Source organism: Lepidochelys kempii, chromosome 7 (genome assembly GCF_965140265.1).
Source record: "Lepidochelys kempii isolate rLepKem1 chromosome 7, rLepKem1.hap2, whole genome shotgun sequence".
Classification (NCBI taxonomy): domain Eukaryota; kingdom Metazoa; phylum Chordata; order Testudines; family Cheloniidae; genus Lepidochelys; species Lepidochelys kempii.
The window spans coordinates 57794835-57815704 of record NC_133262.1 but is presented as its reverse complement, the minus strand read 5'-3'; the positions used below and the strand labels follow the sequence as shown (position 1 = coordinate 57815704).

The following is a 20870-nucleotide window of genomic DNA, read 5'->3' as shown; positions in this document are numbered from 1 at the left end:
GAGCTAGCCAACCAAAACACCTCCACTAAATATTAGTAAGGGGGCAACAGTCCCCTTACATTCGGGTGAGATGTAAAACCACATCCCTGGTCACTTGTGCTCAATAAAATTCCCTGGCATTTTTTGTGGTTGCAAGAATCATGTTGTTGTTAACCTTAGTGTCCTGGACATGATTTCAAAATTGAGTAATTTAAATTCTGTATTCCTTTACAAAACAAATTCCCTACTGTTTATATGGCCATAGTGTTTTTTTTTTTTCTTCACTTCCTGCCTTAAGCTGTTGTGCAGTGTTTTGTGCTGATTTTAAACAGCTGTCTTGTTTTACTTCAGAGGTGGTTACCTTTCAGTATCAGAGAGAAGGGAACCCTGCCATTGGAGATGTTTAGCACCTTGTAGGACCCAAAGTTTATTTGTGTGAAGGGTGATATATAAATGTAAGGTCATAGTTATTATCCTTATTGATACACATAGGAAGCTGTCAAAGTCGCTGCAATGTGGAGATGCCACAAGACCTTGCAGGAAATGTTAGGAGATGTGCATTACAGAGAATTGTTTCCTACCACTTTCTGTCTAATAGAATTTTGCAGGAATATTGCACGTCTCAGCCTAGAGGCTTTCATGTCACCATGTCACATCAAGAGGCACACAATGCCAATCACTGAACAGCATGTTTGCCTATAAAATACAATAATGTCTTCCAAGACAGCGGTTTTATGTCAGCACATCTAGTAGCACAGTACTCCCTGGTACCATGGCGGGCACAGTCACGACTAGGGCCCTACCAAATTCACGGCCTTGAAAAACGCATCGTGGCTCATGAAATCTGGTGTGTCCCTCCCCTCCCACCCCCCCCAATGAAATCTGTATAGTATAGGGTAAAAGCACGCAAAAGACCATATTTCATGGGGGAGCCCAGCATTTCTCAAATTGGAGGCCCTGACCAAAAGGGAGTTGCAGGGGAGTCGCAAGGTTATTTTAGTGGGCTTGTGGTATTGCCACCCTTACTTCTGTGCTGTCTTCAGAGCTGGGTGGCCAGAAAGTGGCGGCTGTTGGCCGGTCACCCAGCTCTGAAGGCAGCGCCTCGCTAGCAGCAGCGCAGAAGTAAGGCTGGCAATATCATACAATGCCAGCCTTACTTCTGCGCTGCTGCCGTCGGAGCTTGGCGGCTGGAGAATGGCAGCTACTGACCAAAGGCCCAGCTCTGAAGACAGCAGTGCAGAAATAAGGGTGGCCATACCATACCATGCCATCCTTACTTCTGCACTGCTGTAGGTGGCCATTCTGCCTTCAGAGCTGGGCTCCTGGCCAGCAGCCATTGCTCTCCAGCTGCCCAGCTCTGAAGGCAGTGCTGCTGCCCACAGCAGAGCAGAAGTAAGGGTAGAAGTATTGCAACCCCACCCCATAATAACCTTGTGACTCCCCCCCAACTCTTTTTTGGTTTAGGACCCCTACAATTACAACACTGTGAAATTTTAGATTTAAATAGCTGAAATCATGAAATTTACGATTTTTAAAACCCCATGACTGTGAAACTGATCAAAATGGACCAAAATGATCAAAATGGTAGGGCCCTAGTAATGACTTCAAGGGAAGAATGCCACCTACTAAAGTATAAACACCACTTCCTGTAGCACCCTGGATTTTTCCCATGATGCTGGGAGAAAATGATTTTACATGCAGAAACAAACCCAAAAGATCAATTTTTGGTCATTTTTACATTGCAGGAGCACAGAAAATAACTGTGTATAGCACATCTCTGGAGTGAAACATCCTAGCTGTCATAACCGTGCACAGCAAAAGTAATTGGTAGTCATTTCACTGGGAACTTTTAGTTTGGTTCTGTAACACCAGACAATCAAGTTGTTGATTATCAATTTTAAATCAATATTTCCCATTTAAAATAAAATAAAAAAAAAGATTAACCTTTAACTTTATCTCCACATTGCTTCTGTCTGTCTAGTCCAGGTACGAATTTATGCTGTGCACGGCATTGCATGTCTATGCTAATTTTTAACAGGTTGTTCTGCTGTAAGAATGAGTGCATGTGGTATTGTTTGCTGCCCTACAAAAGTGCATTTCCTGGGCACTTCAGGCATGGGTCCCAGGGAATGTATTTTTCTGCTGCAGTCTTGGATGCTATCATTGTAAAAGTTCTGGCAGACACAAAGAGGGTTTTCAGGCGACACTTTCCCCCACAGTTAACAGAATTTGGTTTAAAAAATGTTTTGGAGCATTTCTCTCTCCTGTAAAATCAAATGATTTCTTAAAGTGTATTGGTCTTACCCTCACAAATATTTCCGATTTTCATAATATTGTGATCACTTGATCCAGAATGCTTCCTATCTTGGGACTTATTGAGCACTTGGCTCACTTCACTGGCTCTTGTCCAGGCTACTTTGAAGCAAACTGCATCTATTAAGGGAGGAGGCGGAAGGCTATTTTTAAAGGTAATAGCTTTTCAAAATGTGTTGTTCCAGTCCATGTCAGTGGCATGGTCATGATCCTGTCTCCTTTCCAAACTTTGCCTGTCTGTAAAATTTCCCATTAGTCTTCCTTAACTGCCCTGTGGATGCACAGTAGCAACCAAAAATCCACTCCACCACTGGAGCTTTCTTTCTGTTACAACCTTTTTTCTGAACTTGGTTGTCTGACAAAACATTGCGCTCTAATGACCTACTGTGAGGGGTTGCTGGAAGTTATCCTGGGTACCAGTGGATGTGTGTCTAACTTCAGAAAGGCCTTTACTTCAGGGTCTGACTTGCTAAAAACTGTCAGGCACCTAAGCAGTAGGGAAATGGGTTTCTAGATTTTGGTGATATAGCGTGTGAATGATTTTTGATGGACTTGGACCTAAAGTATATAAGCATGTGTGGGTGGGTGTACACATAGGTACATAGGCACTCTCACAGTTCTATAGTATTTCTCTAAATCCCTGATATATTTTTATTGGTGTATATGGTTGGTATTGTTAGTGTTATGGCTGAAGTTTAAGGAAGCCTATCTATTATCTCTGTACAAAGGCCTAGCCTGCCGAAGGGGTTTTCTGTGAGCTCTGAGAAATATTTGTTTGCTGAGTTGTACTGTATTTTGAAACCCTAAGTAGCTGAAGTCCAGCAGGGATCAACCATATCACGCACTGTGAAGTATGGCTTGCTGCAGCAAGGCTGAGAATTAAGCTAAAAAGGTGAGGGGTGAGAAGAATTTAAGTGAACACAGGCCTCTCTTGGAAATGTATAAAGGCGTAAACTAACATGTGTACAGAGCCGCAGACCAGTTTCATTGTCGCAGGCAGTAGTTATTTTAGGTACCGTGGACATGAATAGGTTCATTGTAGATTTGAGTAAGGAATGCTTTGTCTATGAGGCTCAGTCATGTCAGTTTCTTATTTTCTCCTAGCATAGAAGCACAGTTGTAGAGAGTAAAGGGGAGAATGAAAATGACATGAATGTTTCCCTTCTCTTACTCGGAGGAATAACTGAGTAATGAAAGGAAATGTGTTTGTGCTGAGGTGTCAGTATGTAGTCACTGTTGGTACGGGGTGGTGTCAGTGTTCATTTGTGGGGCTGGCCTGAGGAAAGCATTGGCTGTTTGTCTAGATCTCTGTGCTTTTGGGTGCCTGGTATTAAAAAATACAGCAGGAACACTTGAGAGAGGAAGAAATCATACAGGTTTTGTTTATCTTTCTTTCTTACTACATAGGCTTCAAATCAGGCTTGAGTTTGTTGGGACTACGTATGATATGGAGCTCTAGGGAAATAATTTTTTTCATGGCACCCTTGGAAACTGAACTCTGGATGAGGGCTTTATAGAGCGTTCCCTTTGAAGAATAATAGTACAGCACAGGGATTATTAAACTCCTCATAGCACGGACCACATCTTAACGGTGGGATTCACAAGAGACATCACCTCTCATTTCGTCAGTCACATCTGCTCCCTGTGGCAACTACAGCAATTACTTACATGGCTATGGATGGTATTAGGAAGCACTTAAGATACCTGTAGGTATTTTTCACTATTTGTATTACATTCACATACTTGAGGAGGCCCCAAACAAGATTAGGGTTTCATTTTGCTATGTGTTGCACATATATAGAATGGTAGGACTGGAAGGGACCTCGGCAAGTCTTCTAGTCCAGTCCCCTGCAATCATGGCAGGACTAAGCATTATCTAGACCATCCCTGACAGTTGTTCGTCTAACCTGCTCTTAAAAATCCCCAATGATGGAGATTCCACAACCTCCCTAGGCAATTTATTCCAGTGCTTAACTACCCGGACAGTTAGGAAGTTTTTCCTAATATCCAAACAAAACTGCCCTTGCTGTATTTTAAGCCCATTGCTTCTTGTCCTGTCCTCAGAGGTTAAGGAGAACAATTATTCTCTCTCCTCCTTGTAGCAACCTTTTAGGTACTTAAAAACTATCATCATGTCATGTGTCATGTCCCCCCCATCTTCTCTTCTCTATTAAACAAACCCAATTTTTCAATCTTCCCTCATAGGTCATGTTTTCTAGACCTTTAATCATTTTTGTCGCTCTTCTCTGGACTTTCTCCAGTTTGTCCACAACTTTCCTGAAATGTGGCACCCAGAAATGGACACAATACTCCTGTTAAGGCCTAATGAGCGCAGAGTAGAGTGGAAGAATTACTTTTCTTCTCTTCTCTTGCTTACAACGCTCCTGCTAATACATCCCAGAATTAGATTTGATTTTTTTTTAATAAAACAATGTTACACTGTTGACTCATATTTAGCTTGTGATCCACTATGACCACCAGATCCCTTTCTGCAGTACTCCTTCCTAGGCAGTCATTTCCCATTTTGTTTGTGTGCAACTTTTTGTTCCTTCCTAAGTGGAGTACTTTGCATTTGTCCCTATTGAATTTCATTCTGTTTACTTCAGACCATTTCTCCAGTTTGTTCAAATCATTTTTAATTTTAATCCTGTCCTCCAAAGTGCTTTCAAACCCCTCCCCCAAGCTTGGTATTGTCCACAAACTTTATAAGTATAGTCTCTATGCCATTATCTAAATCATGGATGAAGACATTGAACAGACCCAGAACTGATCCCTTCGGGACCCCACTTGATATGCCCTTCCAGCTTCACTGTGAGCCACTGATAACGACTCTCTGGGAACTGTTTTCCAAACAATTGCGCACCCACTTTATAGTAGCTCCGTCTAGGTTGTATTTCCATAGTTTGTTTATGAGAAGGTCATGCGAAACAGTATAAAAAACCTTACTAAAGTCAAGTTATACCATATCTACCACTTCCACCCTATCCTCAAGGCTTGTTACCCTGTCAAAGAAAGCTGGTAAGTTGGTATGACTCCATTTGTTCTTGACAAATCCAAGCTGACTGGTTTCAGAGTAACAGCTGTGTTAGTCTGTCTTTGCAAAAAGAAAAGGAGTACTTGTGGCACCTTAGAGACTAACCAATTTATTTGAGCATGAGCTTTCGTGAGCTACAGCTCACTTCATCCGATGAAGTGAGCTGTAGCTCACGAAAGCTCATGCTCAAATAAATTGTTTAGTCTCTAAGGTGCCACAAGTACTCCTTTTCTTTTTGCCAAGCTGACTGTTACTTATCACCTTATTACCTTCTAGGTGTCTGCAAATTGATTGCTTAATTATTTGATTCATTATCTTTCAGGTTACTGAAGTTAAACTGACTGGTCTGTAATTCCTCAGGCTGTCCTTATTCCCCTTTTTATAGATTGGCACGATAATTGTCCTTTTCCAGTCTTCTGGAGTCTCACCCATCTTCCATGACTTTTAGAAGATAATTGCTAATGGCTCAGATATCTCCTCAGTCAGCTCTTTGAGTATTCTAGGATGCATTTTTTCAGGCCCTGCTGACTTGAAGGCATTTAACTTGTCTGAGTAATTTTTAACTTGCTCTTTCCCTATTATAGCCTCTGATCCTACCTCATTTTCATTGGCATTCATTATGTTAAAGGTCCAGTCACTACTAAAATTTTTGGTGAAAACTGAAACAAAAAAATCTTTGTAGTAGCACTTCTGCCATTTCCACATTTTCTGCTATGAGTATTCTGCCCTGAAGAGGTTACAGTCTAAAAAAGATAAGACTGGGCAGGGACTGAGGCACAGAGAGATCCAGTGAGCTGCCCTATGGAATCACAACCAGCTCAAATTTTAAACCAGACTGTCTGTCTATAATGAGTGCTAAGTGGGTTTTAAAATTGTTAATTAGCATGTCTTAGTTGTGCTTCAGAGGTCCTATACAACTGAGCATTTCCAATTCCATTCACAAGAATCTCTGCTCTAATGATCACCCTGCACTTCTCATGTTGTTAAACAAATGGAGGTGGGGGTGTTCCAGTTAGATACCAGGTAGATGGATGGGAGGTCCTGGGTGGTGTCTCGGAATGGTAAAAGTTAAAAACTACAACACTAGAGAACAAAGGAACAAGCAGTGTACAGCACTCACCATTCAAATGACCTTCACCAACAGTTACCACCACTTTGTGATATCTGACACACTGTGGTATTTCCAGGGCTGAAAGTTATAATAAATTCTTATCAGTATGGGGGCCGGGGCATCAGGCAGAAGGGGTGGGGCTGGGGTGGGGCTGGGGGGCGGTCAGTCTCCCCCAGCTAGCCCATCTGCACTGCCTGGCCCCTGCCGCCTGGGGCTCCGGTAGCGATTTAAAAGGGTCTGTGTCTCCAGCCACTGCTGCGGTAGCGGCAGTGCCCGGGAGCCCCAGGCCCTTTTAAATCGCCAGGCCTTGGGAAGGGGCAACGACAGTGCTTTAACGTCATTGCCCCTTCTGCCTCCCCCTGTTGGCAGCACTGCTGGTAGGGTCCGTACTGGCAGGGCAGCTGACGGGGGCCGAGGAGGAAGGGGTAGTGATGTTAAAGCACTGCTGTGGCAGCACTTTAATGTTGCTTCTCCCCACCACCCCCGTCGGTATTTCCCTGTACTTAAACTAGGAAGTAACCGTGACCTCAGGGATTGTGATGTGTTAATTTCTGGTAAATGCCCATTTATAAATGGAAACGCCTGCAAATCCATCTGTACAAGGATGTCAAATTTCTTTTAAAAGGTAGATAAGAATCAGCCCAGTTTACAGATGGGGAAATTGAGACACAAAGAGCAACTTGCCCAGAGTCATATAGTATGTTTGTGGTAGAGCCAGAAATAGAACCTAGGAGTCCTGATGCCCTTTCCCCTTTTGCTGTACATTTGAACCTTTGAAAAGACTTGACTCAGACATGTCCAGTTGTAATATTATGTCAATTCAAATAATGTAATTTGTAGCTAGTTCATCACATGAATTTTAAGGCTTATTGTGATGACAAAATCTAGAATTTCTTTAGATTTACAAAAATGTAGGTAGTAATCTAAATGTGTAGAAAGGTGCCTTTGATTTAAATACACAGCCTATTTCAGCTTAAAGACTTTTGCATGATTTACCTCAGACATGTAATTTTGGAAATTTCCTGTTTGCCTGGAGATGGGGAGACATGTTAGAATTTCATGCTTCTCAAAAGTAGGCTATAAAATTGTTCAAACAATGGCATATTCTCCTTACCCCTGCTTTGGGGAAATATTTAAGCCTGTTAGCATTTGAAAATTTGTAAAGAAGGTTGCTTAGGCTCCTGTTGTTTGTAAGTAGCTTTAACAAACATTATCACCTGTTGTAATAAGCGTAAGTGATGTAGCAGAGTATTTTCCTAAAAATACATCATTGTTAGCTGTGTACAATATAGAATGTGAACTGTTGGCATTTAAACAATAATGAGATTGTTTGTCTTGTCAGTATGTTCTGTTATAAATATTTACACTGTGTTTAAAAAACACAAACTTTCAGTTTTCTGTGTAAATGGATGCATTTGTTTTAAAATTCTTCATTAGTTTTGTAAGATCAGTGTAGAGCAAACACCCAGAGCTATTTTCCTCTGGGTTACACAGTTTTCATTTAACTCTTCACAGATTATGGTGGAGAAGGGGAAATAAGTTAAAACTATACGTAGACGTTGCTGTGCTGTATCATGTGGTCTCCTATGTCGAGTCAGAAGCTTGCATGCAAATTTCCTTTACTAGTCTATAAGTATTGCTGGCCAGGGACTTTCCCACCTTGAATCCTTTGGTTAAAGGAAATTGTATTTAAAGTTGCAGAGTCTCTTCCCGAGGTGACAAATTTGATAATTTAGAAGGGAAATGAGCACTTTTGGTTGAGGTGTTCTGAGGTCCTTTTCACTATAGTGAGGGCTCTAAAAGTTCTCTTTCCTGTCCTTTGTTTCTATTCCTGAAAGAAGAAATATTATTTAGTTGGACTGTGACAACTTATAGGGGAATCATCCTCTCTCTTTGCATGTGTGCTCGCTCTCTCTGCCCAACCCCCCCGAATGACTGAGTGCACACCCGCAGTGTGTATTGACCCAGTTCCTCTTTCTCCTTTGCAGCCCTGCATTTATTTGCTTTGGTTTTATTCAGCCACAGCCAAAGTGCTTTGAGCAACCTCTCCCATCCTGGGCATTTGCTTGATTATGACTTGGAATGATGTTTCATGTCACTTCCCACAAACTTTCATCCACCTCCCTTTGCCCCCCCAGTCAGTGTCAGCTGGAAGGTCCTGCTTGAGAACAATGTAAGAGGCTTCCCACACCATCAGGCCTGGATGCTTGAGCCCCTAATTCCCATTGCCCCCTGTGTGGCAGTGACTGGCACTAGCTTGTCCTATTGATCTTTTATGTATTTATTGTGAACCAAGGCTCAAGAATACCCCAGTATTTCTTGTTAAACCAAATAGAAAGCTGTTAATAGAACACAGGTTATATGGTAGCATGTTGATCCTGAGCAGCTTGAAACGGGTGACATGGGATTCAAGCAAATGGAGACATAATTAATGGCAATCAACATAGCTTCATGGAAACTAGGCCTTGTCAATCAAACTTCATATCATTCTATGACCTGGTTAGAAGTTTGCTTGATAAAAGTAACTGTGTTGGCATAATAGACTTCTGCAAGAGTTAGCATTGCACAACAATCTGATTAAAGAATGAGCACTATATAGAATCAATATGGCACATATTAAATGGATTATAAACTGGCTGATCTCCAGCTGTACCTGGAGCTGTTAGTGGAGTCCCACAGGGATCAGTTCTCTGCCCAATATCATTCAATATTTTTACCAACGATCTGGAAGAAAATATGAAATCGTTGTTGATGAAGTTTGCAGATTATACAAAGATTGGTAGTGTGGTAAATAATGACAGTGTCATTGGTGGGGTGGTAAATAATGACAGGTCACTGATCCAGATCAGTCTGGATTGTTTGGTAAACTGGGTGCAATAAAACATGTTTTTACAAATGTGAGGTCATACACCTAGGAGCAAAGAACATAGGCCATACATACAGGATGGGGAACTGTATCCTGGAAAGTAGTGACTCTGAAAGGGGCTTTGGAGGGTCATGGTAGATAACCATCTGAACACGAGGTCCCAATGCATTGCTGTAGGGGCTAGGAGGGCTAATATGATCCTTGAATGTACTATAAACAAAGGGATATCAAGTAGGGATTACCTCTGTATGTAGCAATAATTAGACCACCGCTGGAGTACAGTGTCCAGCTCTGGTGTCAATACTTTCAAAATGATGTTGAAAATTGGAAAGGATTCAGAAAGCTACAAGCTTAATTAAGTCTGGATGACACTGAAGGCAAGTTGAACTGACCACAGAACTCTTGCTAGTTTCTGCTATCAGGGCTGAGCAATCTGTATGTGCAGGAGCAAAGGTCTGAGCCTTTGGTAGTGGGTGTCTCTCAGGGAAAATAGAATGTAGGGGGAGAACAGTTGGGTTACTGGGATTACTGCTACCCTGACCCCCAACTTTAAAGCTTTGCATTATTTGTTGTGAATCCTTCTTTGGCAATATATTTATTACAAAAGACAGCAGACTTCAGTAATCTGTGGCAGTGGAACTCAGCGGGAGGAGAAAGGACACTAGTTCCCCACCAGTGGAAATATTGATGTGGGGATGGATCTGTGTTTTTCTTCCCCACTGTTCTCATGGAAACGAGAGCAGAATCCGGCTATGTTCCCAGTTGCATGCATACACAGGGGATGGAGACAAGAGTGGAACCCAGAGAAAGGGCTGGAGTCACCATTGCGGCACATTAAATCAGACCAGTTGTCAGAAAGCTGGCAGGACTCCCCAGTCTCTCTTTCCATCCACCATAGGTCCTGATACCCGGCCCAGGGAGGGGCAGGAACACATATGCAGGCCGACAGGGGTGTGAAGGATGGGACAGGGCACTGCCACCTGGGAGCACCAACGGCCCAAGAACTGCTATAGGAAAGGCAGTTGAAACTACCGGGGTGCTCCATCCCAGCCTGGAGCCACCTGCCCACCCCACATGTTCAGCAGCTCCCCTTGCTCCCCCTCTTATTCATCAGCTCCACCCCCCCCCCTTCACAAGGTAATTCCTCCCTCTCCCTTAAACAATAAGTTAACAGGTAGTAATAAAAAAGGATAATCTACAGTGGTCACCATTAAAATCTTTCCTATTGTGCCTTTGTAGGTAGATAACATTATACCACAATATTCACAAAATCCCCTGTAACTGGAATAAGGAATAGAGTGAATGCTGCAGTTACATTATTTAAAAAGGCATTATTTAGTGAAGACCGCTATAATCAACTGGTTTAAAAGACAGCTTCTCTAAAGTGTATGGGCCAAGCCTGCTCCCAGTTCCTGCGCGCAGCCCCTTGATTTCAATGGCAGGATTTGCCTCTGTTATCCACCCTGTTGAGCTCTTGCATGACATGAGTATTTGATTGATTTACATTCACTGGATAAACTGTGAAGTATTTATTTTAAAATAACATCTAAAAATGCTCTTGTGAAAGTGCATCGAAAATAACGTGGAGGGATTTTGTTTAATCCTACAAAGTTCAGTGCTGAGGTTTTAGTAGCTATTCTGAAGCTTGTTTTGCCAAAACATTGCTGATCAAGTGTTGTGTGTGTATATAAATATGAAAGTGATAGTCCGCCCCTCTCTACCGCCTTTCACTTGACAATCTGCATGCACACTAATCAAGCTTTATTCTTTCCTCGTTAAACAAGGAAGGGGTACACAGAGAATCACATCACCCACCACCACTGAACAGCAGCCACCTCTGTGATGGGGAACGTAGCAGCCATTAAACAGTGTAGAATACCACTAAACAACAGATTAGGATATGCAATAAAGGAGAAAACAATCTCCATTCATGGGGTTGGGGTACAGTGAGGTCAAGGGTAATTACTTGAGTTAGAAATTGGTTTGGTTAGGATGCAGTTGTTAATATCTCTTCTCTTAAATGCACCATGAGATCATAATTGATTGAGTTGTCAGGACCTTGGGTTTTAAATTTCACCCCCTAACTTTGCACTGGGACATTGGTTCAGTACTAACTCAGAAAGGAAGAGTAGCTGTGTGTTCCTTGGTGGAACGTATCAAATACTGGTAAGGCCCAACCCTGCTTAGCTCAAGAGCTGCCAGTATCAGAGTGATATGTCCGCAGCTTATTTTGTGCGGTAACATTGTGACGTTGCACCCCATAATGCTTTATGGGAATATGCTGATGAATGTATATATGACCATAATTGGAATATGTTTTATGTATACGTGCCATGTAACATCTCTGTAAAGGTTATAATCTACTGAATACATTCCTCCTATTTGTATGCATGTATCATTTTTGTATTTGAAGTTATGAATGTTGGCTGTATACCGGTTTGATTTTAAGTAGGTTTTAGTAAGGCATTTGGTCAGCTTCTTTGGAGAGCAGTGTGCAAGTTAAATGCCCAATCAAGAAACACTTAATGGACAATGGATCTTGGAAGGTTCCAATCCACATAAGAAGTCTACCTGAGGACGTTCAAGGTAGCATGTGAACAATGGCTGCTGCCTGTAAAAACCGAGTCATGCATGGACATGTGACTTGCCCATGTGACTCCAAAACTCCATCTTGGAGCTGGACTTTGCATAGGAGAGAGGAGGGGGTCTGCAACCACAAGAGAGAGTCTATTTAAGCCGCTGGGAGACCCCTCCATTTTGTCTTCAGCTGGCTCAAGAGAGCCTCTCCAACCCCAAGGATACCTGAAAGAAACTGGGACAAAGGACAGTAACTACAGGGGGGTGTGAGTGATTGCTGGACCCAAACTAGAAGGAGACTAGTCTCCAAAAGGAAGCTTACTGGAACACCTCTGAGGTTGAGGTTTTATCTCTCCTCAGTTTTCTTGCTGTACTAGGCATAGGCTTGCGTGTTTTATTTTATTTTGATTGGTAATTCACTTTGCTCTCTGTCATCACTTGGAACCACTAAAATCCTACTTTTTGTATTTAATAAATCATGTATTATGTACCCCAGAGTATGCATTAATACCTGGGGGGGGAGGGAGGGGGCAAACAGCTGTGTATATCTCTCTATCCGTGTTATAGAGGGTGAACTATTTATGAGCTTATCCTGTATAAGCTTTATACAGGGTAAAATGGATTTATTTGGGGTTGGACCCCATTGGGAGTTGGGCATCTGAGTGTTAAAGACAGGAACACTTCTTAAGCTGATTTCAGTTAAGCTTGCAGTTTGTGGGACGTGGTTCAGACCTGGATCTGTGTTTGTGGCTGGCAAGCGTGTCTGGTACAACGAGGCAGGGTTCTGGAGTCCCGGGATGGCAGGGGCAGAAGTAGTCTTGGCACATCAGTTGGCAGCCCCAAGGTTGTGATCCAGCCTGTCACAAACATTACACCCTGTTCAGAGCAACTTAGAACAGATTTTGCATAATTCATGTGTCCCTTATTCAGGAGCATTTAACGCACTGACCAAGTAAGTTTGATGAAAAGTGGAGATGCAGTGCTGGGTGTCCAGGTGATGGAGCAAGAAGTGCCCTTTGAAGATGGATTCTAAAATCATGTGGAGCAGGTAGAGAGCTGCTGACTGGCATAAAAACCAAAATGTTTATGTGAGTGTTGGAACATTATTCTGTTTAAGACTCACTCTGAGTGTCTGTTAGGAATTCCTGATACAGCAAGGTCTGCTGAGAATGGAATTTGAACCTTACCTCTGAATTTCCTTTTGCTTGTACCAGGTTATTTTTCTGAGATCATTTTTAGTATTCTAAAAAGCTGTACATGATGGATACCACAGGAATCTCAATAACGATCACTGTTCTGTTCATTATATAATACAGTTGCAATTAGTGATTTTATAAAACAAATAATGTGTAAACCTAAGGGACCATAATGGCTCCTTTATTTCTTTGTTATTAAAACACAGAGAATTGGCATTTGTTTTCCGTTGAATGTTAACAAACTAGGCCTTAATGACTCTGAACAACTGATTTGATGGGGACTGTTGTTTAAGCAAACACAGAGCCTGATTCTATGAGGTTGAAATCAGGTGGAGCTGAGTGCTCTGAGATATGGACCCATAGTTTTTCAATGCTATAGTGCAAATGGATAAGCAGTATTCTTTTCTAACAAACTGTTTTGTCTAACACAATAATACTCCAGCTTTGAATAGAATTATTTAGGTTGGCAGACCTCTTTAGTGAGTTCTCTAGCGTCTCGATATCTACTATATATATTTATCTCTATATGACATGTAGTCCATACCCATATAATAGTGGCAGAGTTGACTTCATTGTTCCTAATTGCTCCATAAAATTGTTCAAAGAAAACATTAACATTCTTGCAAGAAAACTTTTATTTTTAGGCTAGTAGCAAGTGGGGGAAAAAAGGGGGAACTGAGGAAAAATTAATATCAACAAGCTGCAAAGTTTCTACTGAACTAGTACACTATGAAAGTTTATGTGCTCTGTTAAAGTGGTGTAAATCCAGATTAACGCCACAAACTTCTGTGGCACTGCTCCAGTTTTGCACCACCGAATCTGAGAACAGAATCTGGATCACTCGGCTCTTGGCCATTTACAATAAATGGAAACACCAACATAGGTAGGGTGGGGTAAGGAGAGAGAGAAAAGTGTGTTCTTTTTTTTCCCTAATTTTAAACTTCTGGAATAGAAAATAGGTTTAGTTTTCATGTTTGCAACTGGATGATGAGCCCATGAGCTTTGATAATATGCCTTTAACTGTGCTGCTAACAAAATACTGATTAAGCTACAGTAAAACAAAATAAAATGTAGATGCAAGATCCTCTTTTTGAGAATGCACATCTGTTATCTCCAGAAAAGATTATTGACGCCTACATTTGTAGCCTACAGAAAGAAGACAGATATCTTATTCAGTTGAAACTGCGAAGTAGTAAGCAAAGTAACAACCCAAGCAGGAACATGGCCAGGTCACTCTGTTCTTCTGGAAAATGTCAGAGGGACTCCTAACATTCACAAGTGTTTAAGATTTCACATCAACACCTTCACAAAAACAATGCCACCTAACACTTTGTTGACAGATTGATTCACTTCTGACTTTGGGCAGGTCTTCCCCAAACGCACTCCCCGTGGACTCCGGAACTCCAGCTCGCAATAGGCGGAAGCGGAGTTGACAGGGGAGCAGCAGCGGTCGACTCGCCACCGTCCTCACGGCCTGGTAGGTCGACCTACTATACACTGACTTCAGCTATGCTATTCCAGTAGCTGAAGTTGCGTATTTTAGGTCTCTCTCTCCCCCACCACCCCAGTGTAGACCAGGGCTTGGAGGGAGGGATGCCAGTTGCTGAATCCTCCACCTAATTCTTTAGCAGGCTGGGGACCTCCTGGGGGGTCTCCCATCCAAGTATTGACCAGGATTCGTCCTGCTTAGCCGGTGAAATTTGGCAAGATCACTTCCCATGGCGATGTCACTGAATGCATTAGAGGAACACTGTCACCTAAAATAAAATAAATCACATTATATCTTTCCTTACTTTTGTTATGCAACACATTAAATTATTCAAACAGGTTTTTTTAAGTCTAATTTACTTACTACAATTTATGCTTTTTTAAAAAATGAAATTTGACACGTTTCAAGTCACATTCACTGTCACATTTTCATGCAGGAGCACAGTGCTGCAATAATCAGATTGCAAACACTGCAGGAGAATGGGATTATTTCCAACAAATAAACGTAAGAATTGCCATACCAAATCAGACCAGTAATCCATCTAGAGCAGTATGCTGCACCAATGGTGGCCAGTGCTAGGTGTGCTGAAGGAAGGTGCAACAAACCCTGCAGTAGTCAATTATGGAATAACCTCCGCATAGGAGAAATTTCTTCCTAATCCCTGCTTAGGTGGAAGCAGTCATGTCCTGAAACATGGTGGTTTACAGCTGTTACAAAATTAAGGTTTTAAAATTGTTTTTAATGCTTACTTTTGTAAAGCCTGGCCCTTTATTTTTAATCCTGCTAAGCTCTTGACCTCAATGATATGTTGTGGCAATGAATTCCACAGGCCAGTTGTGCATCATGTGGAAAAAGTATTTCCTTTGGAATTAAAAGGTTTTTTTTTTTCTTCCATTTGAATTCAAGAGAAAAGCAGTACTGAAAATATTTCTGTGAACCTTCACTGTAAGAGCAGTTTAAAAATATACATATATATTACACCCCTCCCCCCCCATTTTGACCAGTGTGCCTTTAAATTGGAAGTATCTGTGTAAATCTGCTGACAATGCCACTACAGTGTCAATGCCATCAATGAAAATATGTCAAGTAGTAGGGGAACGTGGTGGTATTTTGTTTGTATTATTTAAATTGCCTATTCAGAGAGCTTAGTTTACATTGTACATCTTTGCCTCAACCTGGATCTCATTAGTTAACACACCTCTAGAAAGGAAGCCATGGTCTGTTTGAAGTACTATACTCACCCAGGCCTGTGAAGGGATGCCTGGCAAAAAGGAACTCGGCCTTCAAACTAGCACTTCAGATCAACAGGGGAGAGAACCCTGAAATTGGGGGAAAACCAGCAGAGCCTGAAAGTCTATTTAGTTATAAGCTTTTCTTATGACATACCTCTCAGATGATTCATGAGATAAGTCCATGTTATCCCCATTTTGTAGACGGAGAAACCGAGGGACAGAGAAGTTAAGTGATTTGGCCTAAGAGACTCTTAAAGGCAGCCTCACTGCTGCTCCTGCTTCAGCTTCCCTCCTTTTTGCGTACAGATTGTTAAAGCACATGTGCAGAAGCACTGCTAGAAAGAGGAGCTAATGTCCCAAATGCACGCACGCTAGCCAGCAGTATTTGAAGCAGGGATTTATTGTGTCCATCTGTGAGGTCCCACAGGTTGTAGAACACTGATGTATGCATTATTGTAATAGATTCTCACTCTTGCACCCATGAGTGAAGGCTGCTGTCATTACACGGTGGCTGCATCTATGGTATTCTCTCTTCCCTAAAATTTCTCCTCATTGCTATCGCTAGTGTAGTTCTACCAGTGGTAGCCTAATTGGAGCAGTAATGTGGATAAAGATCCAGATGACTGCTGATATTTTAACAACTGTTTTGTCTACCTTGCTCAGAGCAGGTCTTGGTTCCACTGAAGTCAATGGCAAAATTCCCATGGACTTTAGTGGAATCAGGATTTCACTCCAGTGCTGTTGAAACCCTGACAGTTGCTGGCATGCTCTCTCTGGTAGCAATTGCACCATTGACTGTTGCAGCTTCAATGGTGGGAATTTTTAGAACAGACTCCAGTGTAGACAAAGCCATAATGAGTACAGAATGGGCAGTGGAAATTCAAGCTTCCCCAGTCACAGTCCTGGCAGTGTGCCTCATCCATGACCTGGAGGAATTGCCTCTGGGGTGAGAATTGCAGTCCAGTACCCATGGCCTCTTCAGCCCTTGACTTCTCTAATGAGGCTGCCACCAAAGGGGCCACATTGGTGCCAGCTGTGAGGGTAGGAATTTGGATTGTTTGATTTCATGTGGACATCCGTGCATTTGGAGCTGGATTGAGATCACATTTTCCATCAGGCGGTGTTGCCTTTCTACTAGCGTCGAGTGTCTGTACTTTGTATACAAGTCAATTGATCACTTCTAGTAAGTTTATCATTTAATTATTGCAGTAGAGCTAGTGATATGTCATCCTGAGGATAAAATAGTGACCCCAGCACTGAGTCCTAGGAGAACGTATAGTTTGACCTACCAGTTTGGAGCTGTTTGATATTTCTATGGTTTTCTAGCCATGCCTGTAATCCATGATAAGCTTTTATCTCTCACACAGCAGCTACTAGGTTTCCTTAGCAGCCTCATGAGGGTGAGACCGTATTGTATACTTTCTGATAATCTAATTGGATTAGGACTACTAGTTTAACTCTTTTGAAGAATTCTAACACAAGCTGTCATAGAAGTATTATCTGCCTATAGAGAAGCAGGTCTGGCTTGTTTAATACAACCTGACAGAAACGAGGTGCTTTTTAACTCTTCTGTTGGTCCCAGTAAGAAAAGGAGGACTTGTGGCACCTTAGAGACTAACCAATTTATTTGAGCATAAGCTTTCATGAGCTACAGCTCACTTCATTGGATGCATACCTTGGAAAGTGTAGAAGATCTTTTTATATACACACAAAGCATGAAAAAATACCTCCTCCCACCCCACTCTCCTGCTGGTAATAGCTTATCCAAAGTGACCACTCTCCCCACAATGTGTATGATAATCAAGGTGGGCCACTTCCGTCATGCACAACGTAAGGAGAGTGGTCACTTTGGATAAGCTATTGCCAGCAGGAGAGTGAGTTTGTGGGGGGTGGAGGGGTGAGAAAACCTGGATTTGTGCTGGAAGTGGCCCACCTTGATTATCATACACATTGTGAGGAGAGTGGTCACTTTAGATAAGCTATTACCAGCAGGAGAGTGGGGTGGGAGGAGGTATTTTTTCATGCTTTGTGTGTATATAAAAAGATCTTCTACACTTTCCAAGGTATGCATCCGATGAAGTGAGCTGTAGCTCACGAAAGCTTACTCTGAAACCAATTTATTTGGGCATAACAGCCGTGTTAGTCTGTATTCGCAAAAAGAAAAGGAGTACTTGTGGCACCTTAGAGACTAACCAATTTATTTGAGCATAAGCTTTCGTGAGCTACAGCTCACTTCATCGGATGCATGCTGTGGAAAGTGTAGAAGATCTTATTATATACACACAAAAAGCATGAAAAAATACCTCCTCCCACCCCACTCTCCTGCTGGTAATAGCTTATCCAAAGTGACCACTCTCCTTACATTGTGTATGATAATCAAGGTAGGCCATTTCCAGCACAAATCCAGGGTTTAACAAGAACGTCGGCGCGGGGGGGGTGTGTGTTAGGAAAAAACAAGGGGAAATAGGCTACCTTGCATAATGACTAAGCCACTCCCAGTCTCTATTCAAGCCTAAGTTAATTGTATCCAATTTGCAAATGAATTCCAATTCAGCAGTTTCTCGTTGAAGTCTAGATTTGAAGTTTTTTTGTTGTCAAATAGCGACTTTTATGTCTGTAATCGCGTGACCAGAGAGAGTGAAGTGTTCTCCGACTGGTTTATGAATGTTATAATTCTTGACATCTGATTTGTGTCCATTTATTCTTTTACGTAGAGACTGTCCAGTTTGACCAATGTACATGGCAGAGGGGCATTGCTGGCACATGATGGCATATATCACATTGGTGGATATGCAGGTGAACGAGCCTCTGATAGTGTGGCTGATGTGATTAGGCCCTATGATGGTGTCCCCTGAATAGCTATGTGGGCACAGTTGGCAACGGGCTTTGTTTCAAGGATAGGTTCCTGGGTTAGTGGTTCTGTTGTGTGATATGTGGTTGCTGGTGAGTATTTGATTCAGGTTGGGGGGCTGTCTGTAGGCAAGGACTGGCCTGTCTCCCAAGATTTGTGAGAGTGTTGGGTCATCCTTCAGGATAGGTTGTAGATCCTTAATAATGCGTTGGAGGGGTTTTAGTTGGGGGCTGAAGGTGACGGCTAGTGGCGTTCTGTTGTTTTCTTTGTTAGACTTGTCCTGTAATAGGTGACTTCTGGGAACTCTTCTGGCTCTATCAATCTGTTTCTTCACTTCAGCAGGTGGGTATTGTAGTTGTAAGAATGCTTGATAGAGATCTTGTAGGTGTTTGTCTCTGTCTGAGGGGTTGGAGTGAGAAAACCTGGATTTGTGCTGGAAATGGCCCACCTTGATTATCATACACAATGTAAGGAGAGTGGTCACTTTGGATAAGCTATTACCAGCAGGAGAGTGGGGTGGGAGGAGGTATTTTTTCATGCTTTTTGTGTGTATATAATAAGATCTTCTACACTTTCCATAGCATGCATCCGATGAAGTGAGCTGTAGCTCACGAAAGCTTATGCTCAAATAAATTGATTAGTCTCTAAGGTGCCACAAGTTCTCCTTTTCTTTTTGCGAATACAGACTAACACGGCTGTTACTCTGAAACCTGTTGTTCCCAGTGTAGCCATAAGGCTCAACAGCCTGTAAATTGCAGGCTCCCCCTTAGGCTATGTCTACACTTATCATGATAAGGGGGATTGTTGGGGATTGGTCCTGCTTTGAGCAGGGGATTGGACCGGATGACCTCCTGAGGTCCCTTCCAACCCTGATACTCTTATGATGTAGAGAACAGGCAATGCACAAGTAGCTACATGCCGCTAGGAAAGGCAGGCTATATCCACACTTGTCATTGCGGTGCCCGTGTGTTGCTACACTCTGCAATAGAAGGCTCTGACAGCAGTGAATAGTGGGGAGGAGGAGGAGACCCTGGCAGGAGGGGAGCTGCTAGAGCCTTTCATTGTGTGGGAGAAAAGCTCCAGCAGAGGGACACTACACTGCTAAAAATAGCAGTGTTGACCAGGGAGGCACTGCATGGAGAGAGCCCCTATAGGATATATATATCCTGGGGGTGCAGGCGTGTAGGGCACTCTACTCTACCCACCTAAATCATGCCTCACCATCTACATTGCTATTTATACCCATGCTAGCTGGGCACTATCTGTACTCTACATGCTGCCTGCTCTAACTTTAGAGATGGGCACAGCACTGATCCCCCTCTAATCCTCAGCATTAATAGCATAGGGAGGGCAATTTACTGTACATATTTTCATTAGTAGATCAACTATTATGCTTCATTTCCTTTGTGCACTTGGGAAAAGTAACTTCCACTCTTAGTTTGTTTACCGCAGTTTGATAGTCTTGTCTCGCTCCTCCTGTGGTTATATACTGTCCGGCTTTTATCATCTGGCGATACCTTTTGGAAAATGAGGCTAAACAGGTTTGTGTCGGACACGTGGGCATGCGTCACATTTTATTTGTGCTCTGACTTGGATTAACTATTACTGATAAGTCCCACATGCACTCATCTTCTCCCCAAACCCTCTACAACGAAGGAAATAACCCGTCTGAAAAATTTGCTCTTCATTCATCTGAGAGGAATAAACATAGAGGATACTTTTTTTTCTTTTCCACATGCTTGACATCTAAATGCTATGCATGCATTATCTTCAGTGGTTTTGATATGCCTTATAATTGTTAGTATTCTTCTATATATGCTATGGGCCAGATCCCCACACTGGTGTATACCTGTATCTCCATTGAGGTCAACTTGGCCCCATATGTGGGCAGGCAGAATGATCCAGCAGATAGACCACAAGAAACTCGGGTTCTATTCCTGGCTCTGCTACTGGCTTTTTGTATGACCTTGGTTAAGTCTCTTCATTTTCTGTACCTCAGTTTCTCCATCTGTAAAATGAGGATATTGAGGACATCAACCCCTTTATATAGTGCCTGGGGATTTACAGCTGAAAAGAGCTACAAAAGTATGCAGCAGTAGTTAACTACCTTCATTGACATTGTGAGGGTTAAAGGCAGATCCTGCTCCCATTCTAGTCAGTGGCAAAGCTCCAACTAACTTTAATGGGAACAGAATCAGTCCTATGCAGAATTAGAAGTCCTT

The 20870-nt window shown here is 42.3% G+C and overlaps 1 protein-coding gene across 5 annotated transcripts in view; it reads left to right on the top strand.

Annotated features, from left to right (window-relative positions):
* The window catches only part of MARCHF8 (membrane associated ring-CH-type finger 8), a 172119-nt gene that overhangs the window by 14402 nt on the left and 136847 nt on the right, over nucleotides 1-20870 (top strand). Inside the window, exon 2 of one of the 5 annotated variants that reach the window (XM_073353000.1) lies at nucleotides 12811-12928. The exons of the other annotated variants lie outside the window; for them this stretch is intronic. The gene's annotated coding sequence lies outside the window, so the exon portion shown is untranslated. The remainder of the gene's footprint in view (nucleotides 1-12810; nucleotides 12929-20870) is intronic. 5 annotated transcript variants of the gene reach the window in all.